This window comes from Vigna unguiculata, chromosome 4, assembly GCF_004118075.2.
Source record: "Vigna unguiculata cultivar IT97K-499-35 chromosome 4, ASM411807v1, whole genome shotgun sequence".
In the NCBI taxonomy this organism is placed as follows: domain Eukaryota; kingdom Viridiplantae; phylum Streptophyta; class Magnoliopsida; order Fabales; family Fabaceae; genus Vigna; species Vigna unguiculata.
This window is the reverse complement of record NC_040282.1, coordinates 17,179,056-17,195,291: the sequence shown is the minus strand read 5'-3', so window position 1 is coordinate 17,195,291 and position 16,236 is coordinate 17,179,056. Positions and strand designations below refer to the sequence as shown.

Below are 16,236 nucleotides of genomic sequence, written 5' to 3'. Positions count from 1 at the left end.
ACCAATGCTCCACTTCCTCGTGAGCATATACACAAAGAACGCCAACTTGTTCTCCGCGGGGCACATCTTTGCATCATAGATGCACTCTAGGTCCTTCGGCCATTGGTTTGCGACGTCAAGACTAGTCTTCCCGTCAAACTTTGTTGGGTGGTGCTTCAGGAAATCTTCTAAACTTCATTCCCTAGCTGCAGGTCGTGGCTTCGGACCAAAGGCAGGTGCGGCAGTCCTAGTCTCCTCCAGCTGGCGGAGTGCTTCCATATGCTGCCTATGTGCATCATCGGTAGCCACCCGTGCAACCTCCATCTGCTGCATCATTATCTGCTTCTGCTCAAGCGACGTCGCTTGTCGTTGCATTGATGCCTCATGCTGCTGCATCATCGTTGTGCTTTTCTGCGTCATAACAACCACCATTGCTTCTATAGCCTTGACAATATCATGTGCATCGCCTTAAGAGGATTGAGAGGTCCTACGATGAGGTGTCATAGTTCACTAGCACACAGAAAATCACTTGGTTAGGCTTGATAAGACCTAAGGAATGACCGCTCTGATACCATAAATGTAACGTCTCATTTAATTAATAAGCGTAATTAAAAGAAATGCCACACACAAATAGTACAATAGCGCAGTCTTGGGGTCATTAACGCAACCCCTACAAAGTTAGGCACACACGATGCCAATAGAAAACCATTGAAAAGTCTAACAGATGAAGGTAGAGTAATAAAGCATAACGCAATACATGGGCCATAACCCTAAAGGAAAGCCCAATAGAACTAAAGTCCAGTCCATGCAGACTATGCAGCGAACCATCACCTCCTTGTTGCCCACGGGTGTTCCTCGCATCTGCTCACATCAACCAGTTGATGATCATCGCAAAAGAGATACCACATAGTAGAACGCACAACAATAAAGTAGGGTAAGTTAGAGCACAAAAGATTTCATCCATACAATCAGATATATTTTCACAATCTCATATCACATATCAATCAAGCATGTTATGACTTCTCAAACAATACACTAATACACAATTCAACTCATCTGGATACATATAACCTGGTCAGATTCAGCGGATGCTTGCGCTTGTGATGGATACCTCTGCTCATCCCCGAGCTGCTCACCCCCGAGCTATGTGTTACAAGTGTTACAATTAATCAATTTCCCTCACACACAAGGTTAGCCCTTAATTAATTTCAGGCTTCTGCTACTCTCACCATAGGAGTCAGTCCGCTCTAGTGAGACTAATTGACTCCTTAGAGTGTCAGGATGCAACCTTACCTTAAATCCTTACCAAGTTATACAGATGGGGCACCACCATGGACAACCACTAACAGGGGTCGTGGAATTACGTCTCGACACTGAAGACGACCCTGAAGTCTCACCTAGAGACTCCAAGGATTACGCACTGACCACTTACCAACATATATAAACAACCAAGAAATACACACATACATCATGCATAGAAACTTCATACCAATACCCATAACAACCCTCATTTATCACATGTCGAACCAGTACCAACTCGTTGTTACCAACCATGGGAAAAGTGTCTCCCCTCATACCAATATTATGCCACTGAATTACCAACCATCAATGTTCATCGTTGTTTATGCCAGATTTGTGACCACATATATATCCAACCTCTCATGTATAATTCACATAAATCATGCCAAACTCACCATTCACTACATGTAAGCCTCCCCTCATCATATATACTCATTCCCATCATGCCATCATACAATAATCCAATTAATTACATGCCAAACATCCAAGAACGGAAAAGAAATGCCAAACTAGACCGCACTCTCGCCTAGCCCCTCGCTCAGGCAGAGGAGTCTCGCCTAGGCGAGAGAGACTCTTGCTCAGTGAGCTCTCTTCGCCTAGGCGAGGGATCGAAATCCTGGAATAGTGGCCTATGCACTGTCTCGCTTAGGCGAGACCTCCTCGACTGGGCGAGATGCTCGCTCACTCAAATTGAGCTAGTCGCCTGAGCGACCCCTCGTGCGAGAAAGCCTGGGCGAGCCCCTGCTCATCTCGCCTAGGCGAGGCAAGCTCGCTTGGGTGATATTATCAGTCCTCACCCACTGTTCACTCGCATAACAAACCAAAACCAAGCCAACAATGCAACAATACATTTCACCTACTCATAGCAGTATATAGATCATTAAATCGCATGAAAAATACATAAGCAAACATGGATGTCAACGATTTCACGAAAACCCTAACTTCCCGTACTTGGAAAGGGGTTACACGAGGCTTCGACATTGAACCACGAGCACAGCAACTCGAGAGATAGACTTGGAAATTGGAGGAACAACGGGACAGTAGAAGAACAGAGTCATTATGGAACCCTAAATGGAGGAATACTAAAAAGGAGCTTTAGGGAGTAAAGGTATGAGATGAGAATCACTTACATGGAGCAGAAAATAATACTGAGCTTGAGCGACTGTTCGAGGCGAGGAAGCAAACCCTAGCAGAGCTCTATTGGCGTAGTTGAGAAAGACGACTTTAAATCTGTGAATGAGTGAGAGTGAGTGTGTTAGGGCATATTAGGGTTTGGTTTATCCTTTGGGCTAGCCTTTAGGCCCGTTACATTAGGGCAACCCTTTTTATTTAAGGCAGAAAAGGAAAACAAATATATTGGGCCTTACAGTACTAATGAGCAAATAACAGTGTCACTACTGTTATAATTTTGAAGAAAGTTACAAATTTTTGGTTGGAACTTCAATCAAGTAAATTTTGTTTACTTTCAACTCTTAGGTTACCTTATTTTCTTGTATGAGTGAAAGAAAGTTGTTAAGTTTTAGGTAGTATTCGTTTGCATTGATTTTACAAATCCACTGATTTGCACAGATGGATTTTGTTACTTTTCATGTTCCATTGCAATGATTTAGAAGCATATACGACGACAGATTTAAGGGATAGAATAAAATTTCCATCCACGCTAAAATGCGAAGATTTGCAGAAATAATAACTAATTTTACCATTTTAACTATCTCTTATATTTTTTTCTTTCACATATTTCAATATTAATAATTACAAATTATATTATTCTTAAATTATAATTTAATATATATTATTAATAATTATATACAATTATTATTATTATTATTATATTATATAAATATATGTAACCGGTTACATAATAATATAATAACATATATTATATATGTTATGTAAGCGTTACATATATTTATATATAATAAAATAATAATAATAATAAAATAATATATTATATATATATATAATAATTATTAAAATTAATAATGTATATTTATAATAATAAATAATAATTATATATGTCTAATAATTTATTAATAATATATATAATAAATAATATATAATAATAATAATAATAATATTAGTTATTAACTACTAATTTTAAATAATAATAATTATTTAAAAGTAATTATAATAATCTAATAATTTATTTTTGTATTAATTTTTATTAGTTATTTAAATGATTGTTTTTAAAATGTAATATTTTTAACTAATTTAAAAATTGTTTAATATATTTTTATATTAAGAGTATTTTAGTAATTACTAAATTTTATCTATTATAATTTGGCTTAAATATACATTTGGTCCCTATTTTCGTCAAAATTATTCAATTTAGTCCATATTTCATTGTTTGGTCAATTTGGTCCTCATTTTTTGTAAAATTGCATTCAATCGAGTCCTTTTGTAAACTGTGTTAAAATTGTTAACGGAACAGTGACACGGTGGAACTGTATAGCTGACGTGACTCGTTATGCATTTTTGTTGCAGTTTGTTTATTTAATTTTAACAATTCAGAAAAAAATAATAATTACGTTAAGTTAAGTGCAGCGAGGGTCAATTGTGCAACAATAGAAAGGGGAAAAATTAGGGTTCATAGGCACGAAATCGAAATTAGGGTTCTTGAGAAAGGGGAAAATATTTGCTGAAATCTTCTTCCACTGCATTCTACTTCGATACATTCAACGAGGTTCGTGGGTGAAGTTCGTCTTGAAGCAGTTCGAAGGATTAGAGCATCAACGAGGTAGTTGATTGTCAATATTCTTCGAAGTTCTTGCCACTCGAACCACTGCAACTTCTCCACATTTGTAAATGGGGATTATACCCATACCCTTGGAACCACGAATATGAGACCCATTGCAACTTGGCTGCCCCCAACTATTACAACAAGAGGAGGAAGACGAATGGTGACGAGACATACCTCACAATAGGATTTCAAAATCACCAACTGAATTGTGCACACGTTTCTTGCTGGCCAGCCACAAATTTCCTGCAAACCCTAATTTCTTCCCCAATTGGATTTCATTCACTTTTAACCTACAACGGCCATAAAAAGGAACAGTGTCAGCGCGACTGCAAAAATTTGACACGTACTCCAAACAGTTCTACTGTGTCATTGTTCCGTTAACAATTTTAACACCGTTTTCCAAAAGGACTCGATTGAATACATTTTACAAAAATGAGGACCAAATTGACCACACAACGAAAATAGGGACCAAATTGAATAATTTTGACAAAAATAGGGACCAAATGTATATTTAAGCTTATAATTTTTTATTTATTTATCACATCAATCAAATCTTTCACTAACTTTCATAGAATTTATCTCCAAATCCATTCATTATATCTCTAAATTCACTCAAAAAAACACAAAAATTTATCTACTCAAATCTACACAAATCCATCTTCCACTCTCCCCCATATCCACTCCCCCATACGAACACAACCTTAGGGATGAAGGAACATATCATGTTTTTACTTTGATTGATTCTATGGAACTTATGTTACTAAGTTTTCTTGTCTTGGATCCTTAGTCTTGATAATCAACCGTAACAAAGTGAATATGTAATTCAATTTAGATTTTTTTTTCACTTATTTATATTCTTCTTATTGAATGATTTTATTTTTAATAATTAAGGAAAGTCCAAAAATGACTTAATAACGATTTATGATTCTATATTGATTGGATTGTCAATGATTTATACCAAAGTAACCCTCTTAACTTTTGTACGAAAATTGTTTAATTAATAATTTAGTTCCCTTTGTTTCATTTTGGTCTTTATTTTTATTTTTTTTACTTAATTGAATCTCTATTTTTAAAAAAAAGACTCAATTGAATTTTATTTTTGTTAAACAAATTTAATGTGGTTAAATTGACGTATCACAATTTGAAGATACCATGTATTAAAATCTGAGTCTGCCACGTGTCAAAATTTAGGTTATGTTTTACTTGAAAGTGTCACATATTAAAATCAAAGGATTTCAGATAAAGAGTGACCTAAATTTTGACATGTGACACTTTTAAATTGTATTAACACTAATTAATGAAATAAATTATATTGAGTATGTTTTAAAAAATTAAGAACTTAATTAAGTAAAACATATATAATAATAAAAATAAATGGAAATCTAAATATAGAAACCAAATTAATAATTAATTTTTTATTTTAATATTCACATATTTAAGTTATTCTCATTGAATGTTTTATCTTTACGAATAATTAAGAAAAGTCTAAATATGAGTTAATAACGATTTGACTTTGTTTTATGTCTAATTCTATCTTATTGTGTATTTAAGTGATGAACTGATGATTCTATATAAATTGGATTGTTGGTGAAGTATACCGAAATAATCCTCTCTGTACTGAAAATCAAATATAACTACAAACCAAATATTTTGGGTTGATCCTATGCTAAGACTGTATAGAAATGCCAAATATAGTCGTGTAATACATATTAATAATAGAAACATAATGATTGATGCCACATAATAAAATAAATGACAAAGTTGGCATTCCAAGTTTATTGGAAACGAGTGTGAGAGTGGTTTCCATTTGATTACCAACAATGTGAGCCATATGGTTGATTTGCAGTGGCTCAAATTAAAAACATTTAATGATAAATTGTTTGAATAATGAATAGTGAAAATATTCTTACATCTATAATTGTTAAAAATAATATTTATTTATTTAGTCAAAAGATACTTTCTAATGTGTTATAATTTTATTTTATTTTATCAGCTTTTCTTCTAAATCCAATATGAATGGAGAAATGTTCTTTTCATTTCTTTATATCTTTTTCAGACTGAAAATTAGAAATCATCTAATTTATATATTTCTTACTTTTTTCTTCTTTTTGCTTTTGAAACAGTGAACATGAATGGATTGGAAGAGAGTGCATTCTTATTATTATTTGTTAAATTTATGAAATAATTCTTATATTTAAATTCAAAAGAGAAAAAGAAGAGGGTAGTGGAGCTATCTGTAACGCGGGGAAGAAAGAGGCATGGTGATGAAACAAGGTAGAACAAATGAGAAAAAAGTTCGATCAATTTAGGGTTAGGGTTTGTCTACGCGTCAAATACAGTCACATAAATCCAACGCGGATTCCCCAAATTGGTGAAGCCACAAATCACTGCCTTGCTAGGTTTCCCAATTCTTAAACTCTTTCCAATCAATTTATCATTTCCTTCTCTATTTTCGGTATGCATCTGGGAAATTTCCAAATGGGGAACTTTTGTGAGCATAGGTGATTCAATATATATGTGAATGATTGCTCTTTAAATGCCTTAACACTCTCTGTTTTGGTCCCCAAATTTAAATTTTTCCTCTGGGGTATTGAAATTGTGCTATGCAGTGCCTTTGTGTGTGGGTTGTTTGAGATACTTAAGGCATTTAATATTTTTAATTTTCTGTGTGTATTATTGCCTGTGTTGATAGGTGATAAAGCATTTGAATTTGTGCATTTTGGTTGTGTTGGTAGGGGATACAACATTTGAATTTTCACATTGTGTGTGCGTGGTATGTTTTAGCTTCACAGGACCGTGGTTTCAAACCTAGAGACAGAAAAACGGGGTGGCGTTGGGAAGACTCAAACACAGTGGAAATGTTGGGGAATAGTATATGAGTGGAAATGAGTAGATTGTCTTTCAGGCCTCGACCACTTGACATCCACAAGAAGCTCCCCATTGTCAAGTCCATCAAGGACTTTGAAGACGATGAGGCACCTGCTTCTACCCGGATTCCCAATTGTTACGTGCTGTTCCTGAGGTTGAACATGAGGTATGGACTGTTCGTGGTTTTTTGTCATTGCACCCGGTTTTCCAGAATTGTGTTTGTTAACTATTTGGTGTATGCTGCTCTGTATTTATCAATTATTTTGTATCAGTGTTATAGTAGTTTCCAGTTACATGCAAGACGTACTCCGCGTCAAGGCAATGAGTTTTACACTCTATCTCACTAGCTCTTCCCCTTGTCAAATAGAAAAGATGTTCACCATGTTAACGTAGACTGTTCATATTTAATTTATTAAGTCATTATTATCTGATAACGATATGTTAGTGTAAATATTTTGCAGATTAGAAAGCCTTGGTAGTTGAAATGTCAAATATTTAGGACTAATCATGGATGTGGCTCCTCTATCAAAACTGATTGTAGGAAAGGAACCACTTGATAATGTGTTTGTGGTTGAAATATTGTTGCTTTATCAGTAATTTCTATTTATTATTCTTAGGTACATCATCAAACCCCCAGCAAGAAATTGGCTGCGGAAATACCTACTCCTCAGTTTGTTATTGTGGATACATATGAAAGGACTATTCTTGCACTTTCTCTCAACCAACTTCCTATTTGCGGGCAAGAGGAGGTACTGCCACTTCTTAGATCATTTAGTTATATTAAAAATAATTTTGGAAAGTTCTTTTGTAAATTCCAATTCCTGTACTGAAAGTTCTTTCATTTATTACAGCTCGGGCCGAGATTGGAGAGTTTGTTGAGTATGACTTAGATAATGAAGATGAGGATTGGCTTTACCATTTTAATAAAGAGAGGAAGATTTTGGCACCTGAAATGTAATGTTTTGTTCTTATTTTCGGCTTTATTCTTTAATTTATTTATTTGTGGGTCATAGTGGTTTGTTTCAGTTTAATGGTATTAATCTTATAAGTTGTTGTTGCACTGTAGAGTCTTAGACATTGAAGGATATAATAGAGGGAATAAAGGCAATTTAGGGCAAAAGCAATGGCCAGACACCTTCGTCCTTTCTCTCCCTCAAAATCAGTATCACATGCTGTAGAAGACAATTTGAAAACGAAAGTAGAGTACTGATTGTGTAGACAAGCAAAAGCAAACTAGGGCAAACCAAAGAGAGAAATAGATGCTGTAGAAATATACAAGCACTAAAATAGAGGTTACACTAAGAACAAACAAATACAAAAGTGAGAGCTATATCAAACAAGTGAGGTGTAGGAAATGCAGCTGCCATGCAGCCAAACAAGAGTAGCAAACCACAATGGGGCAAAACAAGGCTAGTGTATCCATCAAACTACAAAAGGATGCAACAGATCAATTACAGTCACCAAACAGCAGCATATAGCAATTGGGACACACATCCAACAAGAGGATCCTCCAATGAGTTCGAAAGCAAAGTAGGGAGAGCCAAGCAAAACTAGAAATAGTAAGCTGATGTCGACTATTTCTTTAGAAGAAAAATTAACCAACCAGGAAGAAGGGAGAGCAAAATGATGAAGCAAGAGGTAAATAGTGCTAGGTAAAGAGGTATAACCAACCAAAGCCTATGGAGCAATAGGTGAGGAGATACATGGGTTGATATGGCAAAAAAGGCGAACTCCAAATTTAAGGAGGTTAACAATGCTTAGTGATGGACAGATCGAAGAGGATTGTACTACATTGATATTATGAGTTTATGTATTGAGCTAGAACAGGGAGAAGAGGCAGTTTGTATAAATTCTATTAGGTGGTGAAAATATTAAAATGTATTGATGTGCTTGATATGTTCATTAAACTTAGACGGCTAACTCATATCTCTAATTAGGGTAACAAGTCATGATAAGATAAGGAAATATGGTAACTAATTCTAGGAGAAAATTAAGAAATAGGGAAATAAACCCAGAGGATAAATTAAGTTATTCTAAGATACGATAGGATAATGTCTTGTGTTCCAACATATATCTGCTGCTTTTTTTTTCTTCCATTTTTTATTAAATGCATTATATATTCTAGACCTCTTAAAATTAGGGCATCCTATTGATCATGGTTTATTTGAATTTGTTAACTACCATCATTGGCTTTTTTTATTTTACATATAAGTAGATGTAGGGTTGATTTGAAAGAGCATATTTACAACTTATGTAAGTATAGTTTATGACATAAGCACTGGTATTAGTGTTTGTTAGAGTTCATGGAAATGACTCATTATATGTCCATAAGCTGTTTTCTGCTTATTTCTACAGGCTTTCCTGGATAACTTATGAAAACAACTTATAACTTAATACTTATATGAAAACAGTTTAACCCTATCTTTTCTTTGATTATAGAAACAACTTATATATAAGCACGCACTTGATTAGTACTTATTCAACAAGTGCTCAACTACGTTGTTTATCTGAACGCACCCTTAGAAATCTTAAACAAAATAGCATTATGTTAAGGAGAGGCAAAAGCAAGACAATGCGAATTCTATGTAAACTAGTTGTTTGTGGTTAAGACATTCAACATAATGATTTTGTTAGTGTTTAAACGTGTTTCTGTTTAATTTTGAGTTTGACCTAACATTTCACCAACTTGAAAGTCTTGTGTTGCAGCCCAACAAGTATACCTTTTTCCTCTGTTTGGTTTGCTCAATTCTTATTTCATTTTGTTTTTGGTTGTTTCACTTTTCATGTCATCTTGTATTGTTAATATAAGATATGCTTCAGATATGGCACACTTTTTCTTTCAGCTTTCATTTAATTTATTTGGTGGATAGGTTTGAGAGTCTTCTTTTCAAGTTGGAGGTATTGGATCATAAAGCTCGTGAAAGAGCTGGACTTATAACACCTACTCTTGGTTCACCAATTCCTGTGCAACTACGGCTTGATACTGCAATTGAGGTCAAAATAATTTATTGTGTCTTCACCTGTTCATAATCCATCTTGAATAAGTTTTTTGTTTTTTGTGCTACAGTTACTAAGAATAGGCAGTTGTTCCGCCGGTTCTTGAATGATTAGTCATTAATGTAGGAGCTAGGAAGTATGTTTTTTTATATCTATAATGGAGGGAACATAATTCACTGAACTCTTTTTGTGTTTTCTTTCTTTGCGAATCGAGAACCTCACTTGGACTTTCCCCTAACCCTATGAGAAATAAAGTTTACAAGAACCAGAAAAGGGTTATGCATCCTGACCAAAACATGATATCTTGAAAAACTGTTAGCAGGACATACCAGAAATATAAAAATCCCAACCTTCATGGACCATTTTATTGTGAAATTAATGTGAACTGATTTAAGGAATTGATTGACTATATGTTCAAAGAAGAAAGTCCTTTATATTTGAAAAACCTATTGAATGTGATGGAAGTCTTTTACTTTATGCGAAAACCTAAAATGCTAGGATCTGGAACTATTTAAGAGCAAGAATGTACTTGAACTATTTAAGAAAATAAAATATTATTTATTTGATAATCATCAAATATGTAATAATTAAAGCCTTTAAAAAAGGAAATAAAAATATGTTGAAATGAATACGAATAGTGTGAAAATATTTTTTTCTAATTGCTATGGAATTGAGAATATTTTTAATCCTAATAATTTTCTATTTACAACTTTCCCCTTCAAGTTGGTAAATGAATATCAATCATTTCCAACTTGCCTACAAGATTCTAGAATTTTCCTTGTGGAAGTCTTTAGTGAAGATGTTTGCTATCTGAAATCCTGGATGAACATGAGTTGTAACCATTAGGTCCCTGTCAAGATTATATTTGATGAAGTTCCTGTCAATTTGGATATGAAGAGTTTTTTTTTATCAGCAATAACAAATATAAATTGAAATGGGGCAATAGGGTTGCCCCAACCCTTGTAAGAATGCAGCTAACAGGAAAGAGGTAAAAAGGAAGAGACAGAAGGTACCCACCTCAAGGATACCTTTCCCAACAAACAAAACTGAAACATATACCACCCACTATTATCATACCCACAAAATTCCTAACAAAGACAATTCCAGCCAAAACACATAACCCTTGGTAAGGGAATCTAGAATCTGGATATAAGTTAATTACAAATTGTGTTGGGTCATGAGAGGCCTCAGTTGGCAACAGAATGGCTTACTGGCCTGTATTATCTTCTAGGATTGACATTCCAAAAGAGCCAATGAGGATACAAGCTGAGCCATTTGCATCACAAACAGGGACCAACAGAATATTCTTTGTACCACTTCCACCAACTATCCTGCATAAAGAACACTCACAAGTAGAGAAAATAGGTGCTGGGTGCTGTTTGTACTAGCCCTTGGGTGTTAGTAAAATCATACAGAGTAAAGCACCAAGATAACCGTTCTCTGTGACTAATTTGCCTATATTAAAGTAGGAGTAAACATCTAAGGACATAAACACCATCGGAGTAAGAGAAAGTGGCTTTTGAATACTTATTCATGATCTAGGCCCATGCTCTAATCTGTGCTAACATGAAAACTGTGTAGTGAAAGTGGACCGGATTCTTCTTGCTAGATGTTTATACACTGTTTTTGAAACCCAAAATCTCAATGCTCTTGAAAAGACAAATCATGGATATTTCCTGTTATTCAAGTGTTTTCCTTTCAAGGATCTGAATGTGAAAACTTAACATTTTATGTGAATGATGAAGGTGTAGATTTTAAGGTTAATATTATTTGTGGATTTGTACAGTTTTTATGTTAGTTGAAAACTACGACAGGATTTAGAAGTCTTTTTTAATCTGATTTGACATACATGATGCTGATGAATTATTGATTTTCTTCAAAGATTTCCATATCTAGGTTATTATCTATTAACTTTGTCAAATTTCAGAATGCTTTTGTTGGCATTGTTCTGCAATACAAATCTTATATTACTTTGCTTATGTCGTGTTGTTGGGCTTAATAAAAGTTATCTCCTTTATTTATTAGGCCTTACAAGCGCAGGGCTTCAAATATCCACTTATCCAGTCTGTATATGATTATTGGAAAGAGAAGGTATGGAATCAATATCATGTTATCATCACTTACATGAGGGGCATGCCTCTTTTTTATCTATATATAACTTTGTGAATTACTTTCAATAACGATTTTCATTAGGAATATGGGATCTGTACTGTACCCGGTCTTCATACTTCTGTTGGGATGACGAACTGGGTGAAGTGGGTGTGGGTTTGACTATGCCCATCCTCATTCTTGAAATAAAATTTCATACCCATCCCTGTTCCCAATACTCGATGGACATGAAATTTGTGTCATCACCATCCTTGTCGGATATACTTGTACACGTGTCCCTACAACCCACATATTTATTTTATAGTAAACAAAAATCTAAGCAAAGAAAAATGATATTAAGAATTCAATGTCAAAAGATGTACATTTTCTTCTCTTCAATGCCAAATAAGAATGAAAAAAATTATAATTATATAAATTTCAAAATAAAGTACCAAATAGACAAAATGCCTTAGTAATTTAAAATGAGCATGGGTGCGAGGATTGAACAAATATGTACATATTCATTCTCGTCCTTGTCCCTTATTTAAAAAGTTGGGTATTACTTATATACCCATACTCATGTGCGGTCAATTTAGAGCATTTTAAAAAGTTCGTTATTAACTCATATTTGCCATCTCTAATTCTTAGAGCATTTTAGAGAGAGAGAATTAAACTGAGAATGAATTTTTTCATTTCATTCAACCAAACAGAATTCAGAGGCAGGAGTTATATTGGCTGCCCTCGTTGGTGCATATATACAAAGGGTGATAACAGACTAACAAACTATTACAGCTGGCAACAAAGAATATTCTGTTTTAAAACAGAATGAAATATGCATATTTATGCTGTAATCCCATCCCCCTCAAACTCAAGGTGAATATTTTTCAGAAAACCCTTTCACATTGAGTTTGCCTTTTGGCTGGAGAAAGAGGCCTTGTCAGCACATCTGACCATTTGATCCAAGCTGGAATGTGGAAAAATCTGATGTTATATCCATAGAACTTTTTCTTGAAGATAAAGTACATGAGTCTCCATGTGTTTGGTCCAACTGCGAAGAAGATTGTAAGCTATATCTACTGCACTTTAATATCACAGTGCCGAACATGAGTAAAGAAAGGAACTTGAAAGTTCCTATAACAGAGCCTGAACCCGGCAACTCAGCTTAAGTCTATGCTGCAATAATTAGCCTCTGTGCCAGGTCTGGCAATAACCTGTTGTTTCCTTGACCACCAAGTAATCAAGTTAGGTTCCAAGTAGATGGCAGAACCAAAGGTAGATCTTTTGACATAAATGTCAGAGGACCAGTCAGCATCACACATAGCTGTGACCATTAGGTCAGCAAACAGCAGCTGGTTGCATGTGAAGATCATGAGAGAGAGTTCCCATAAGATACCTTAGAATTCTTTGATAGCTACTGAGTGAGAGTCTATGGGGTTTTCCATGAATTGGCAAATTTAGTTAACTTCAAAACTTACTTCAGGCCTTGTGACAGTAGTTACTGCAGGGAAGCAATTACATATCTATAATGGGGTCAGATCCTGAAACAAGTTACCTCTTTAGAGAACTTGTAGGAGAGAAGAAATAGGTTGGTTGAGCTTCAACCGTTTTGGTCCTGTGTTATAGGTCTTTAATGTATTTTCTTTGAGTCATAAAAGGAGACATGTCTGCTAGATGTTTGATCATAATGCCCAAAAAATAGTCCAAATAGTCCAACTGTTTGAGAGAAAATGTTTTAGTCAGGTTGATTGTTGATTTTCTGGTTCAGATGACGTGAGCTGCCAATAATGATAATTTCATCTACATAAACCAAGATGAAAATAGTGAGTTTGATGCTTGTATTTGAACAGATAGAATCACATTTACCAGATTGAAATCCAAACTGAATGAGGGGAAACTTGAGTTTGTCAAACCACAGCCTTGGTGCCAGTTTTAGGCCATAAAGTGCCTAGTTTAGCTTCCAAACAAGAGATCTGTCTCCAACTTCAAATCCTTGGCGTTGCATCATGTAGATTGTTTCTTTTAAGAAAATCATTAAGGAAAGAGTTATTCACATCCAAGTGAAATAACTGCCAATTATTAGCAAAGGCATGGATGATGATGAGCCTGATGGTAATAGGATTAATAACAGAAGAAAATGTTTCATTAAAACTAAACCCATGGGCTTGATGAAATCCCTTAGCCACCAACCGAGCTTTTTATTTGTTTGTGGACCCATTTGCATTTTCTTTAACCCAAACCACCCTACTGTTGTTCTATCAGAAGGCAAGGGAGCTATGATTGAGAAATAGAGAAGGTTGAAGTCTGGATTTTGAAATCCAGACTTTGACCTGGTTTGCATGGGATGATTATTACAGTTCTGGGATCAGTTTCAGTGTGTGCAAGAGTGGGTGAAGAGCTAGACTCCATTTGTGATTGATGACTCAGGTGCAGGAGTATTTTGAGCACTATGACTTGGTTTGAGATTCATCCACAAGAGCCTCAAGTTGTTGGAGCAGTCTTGAATATGCTTTCAATGACTGAAACTAATGGTGAATAATCTTGAGGTAATCCTTCCAAAGTCACATCAAGATTTTGTTAACGTTGCACGGTATTTCCTACCCCTGGTAGCTCATCAACAATGTTCTTGATATGAGACAAGAACTCCTGCATCATTTTCCTGTCCCGAGAGGTTGCTCAAAGATCAATGCGAAGTAGATGAGCATGCACATTGATCTGCATGTGAAAGGACTCTCAAATTTTGTTGCATGCTTGATGCTATTGAATTGAGCCTTTGTGTTGCTGTTATGCCATAATGAATGCTATTTAGATATCTATGTCCTTTTTTGTGATTTCACTGAGTTTTACATTGTCTTTCTCTACCTTTAATTATTAAGGTATCCTCCATTTGATAGACTGTTTCGATAGGGGCTTTTATTAGTTTTATCCTCACCTGTCCCAATGATCTCAAGCTAGATGTACCATCATTTGGCCAGTGGATGCTACCTCTACTTTCTCTCATGCATTTATTCCCTATCGTGTTTTCTATTTTCGCCAACATTCCCCAGTTGGGGATGGTAGACGGTAGTGGACATCTGAAGCCTGCCACACGATATGGATGATGTTGCAGGTAAATAGTGTAAGCATGGTGGATGAGTTAAAGTCTACTAAATAAATTAAATAACAAAACTAATGACTCTTGTGATCACTGGAGTTGAAACGAAGAAGAAAAAACATCAGAAAAAATAGACATGATGAGGTTGTGATGAAAAAGAATGAAAGAAAGAAAATAAAAACGAGGACAGGAAAAACAAAAGAAAGGGAATAATGGAAGAAGAATATCTTTGTGCCTAAGTTGTGCTACAAAGTATACTATGGCGCTGTGTATTCATGCTATCTAAACTATAGTTGGTAAATTTTTATTTGCTTTTATTCGTCAGTATATGACAAGAATATCTTTTCCCTTGTTTGCATGATTTTGCCGGCAGCGAGAACGATGGCAAAAGCCTGTTTTGCGACGTTTGCAGGTTAGACTTTAGAACATTATAATGAATATATTATTTTCCTGTTATTTTAGTCTGTAGTTTGCAGCTAACTATTGTACTCGATGTTTTTTGTTTTTATTTGTTTTTCCCATGGGGGAGGGGTAGTGGGCCTACATCTATGCTTGTTTGCATAAAATAGTATGCTGGGCTAGCCCATTATGAAGAATTTTGACAAACTGCATTTTGCATACAGCCACCTCCACCGGTTAACGACACCAACCCATATAATGTCTTTCGGCCAAGGGAGAAGGCCCACAGGCTTCACACAAGAAGGGTAGGTGGAAAACTTGGCACATGTTTTCATTGTTCTTCAGTGTTGGGTAAATGCTTTTCCCTGAAAGGCATGAGTTTATTCAAGACGTCAAATGGTTTTTGGTTGACTTAAACCTATACATTTTTCTTTTCAGATGCAAAGGAGGGAGAACAATGTGCAGTCATTTGAAAAGCTTCGCCAGGTCAGCTCTTCAAATTTGATTATGATTCTTAGGCTTCTATTAAAGTTAGTAAAATTGAATTCGGATCTACACTTTTTGGGCGGGTCTGGTTAAGTGTGAGATAATGATTTTATGAACTTGTGGTTTACCCTTCCGCTATGAATTATTATTTCAAAGAATGGAAGTCTTAAAAGTTTTCAATGGAGTAGAGGTTTCTTTCCCCTAATTATTGTTTCATAGAATGTTGAGTTTCTTGAAAGATTTGTGACCTGTGTTCCATGTGGTTCTAATCAAGTTTCTCCTGATGATT

The 16,236-nt window shown here is 35.1% G+C and overlaps 1 pseudogene; it reads left to right on the top strand.

Moving 5' to 3' along the window:
• Positions 1-6,887: 6,887 nt before the first annotated feature.
• LOC114181243 lies at positions 6,888-15,947 on the top strand (annotated as a pseudogene).
• Positions 15,948-16,236: the final 289 nt, after the last annotated feature.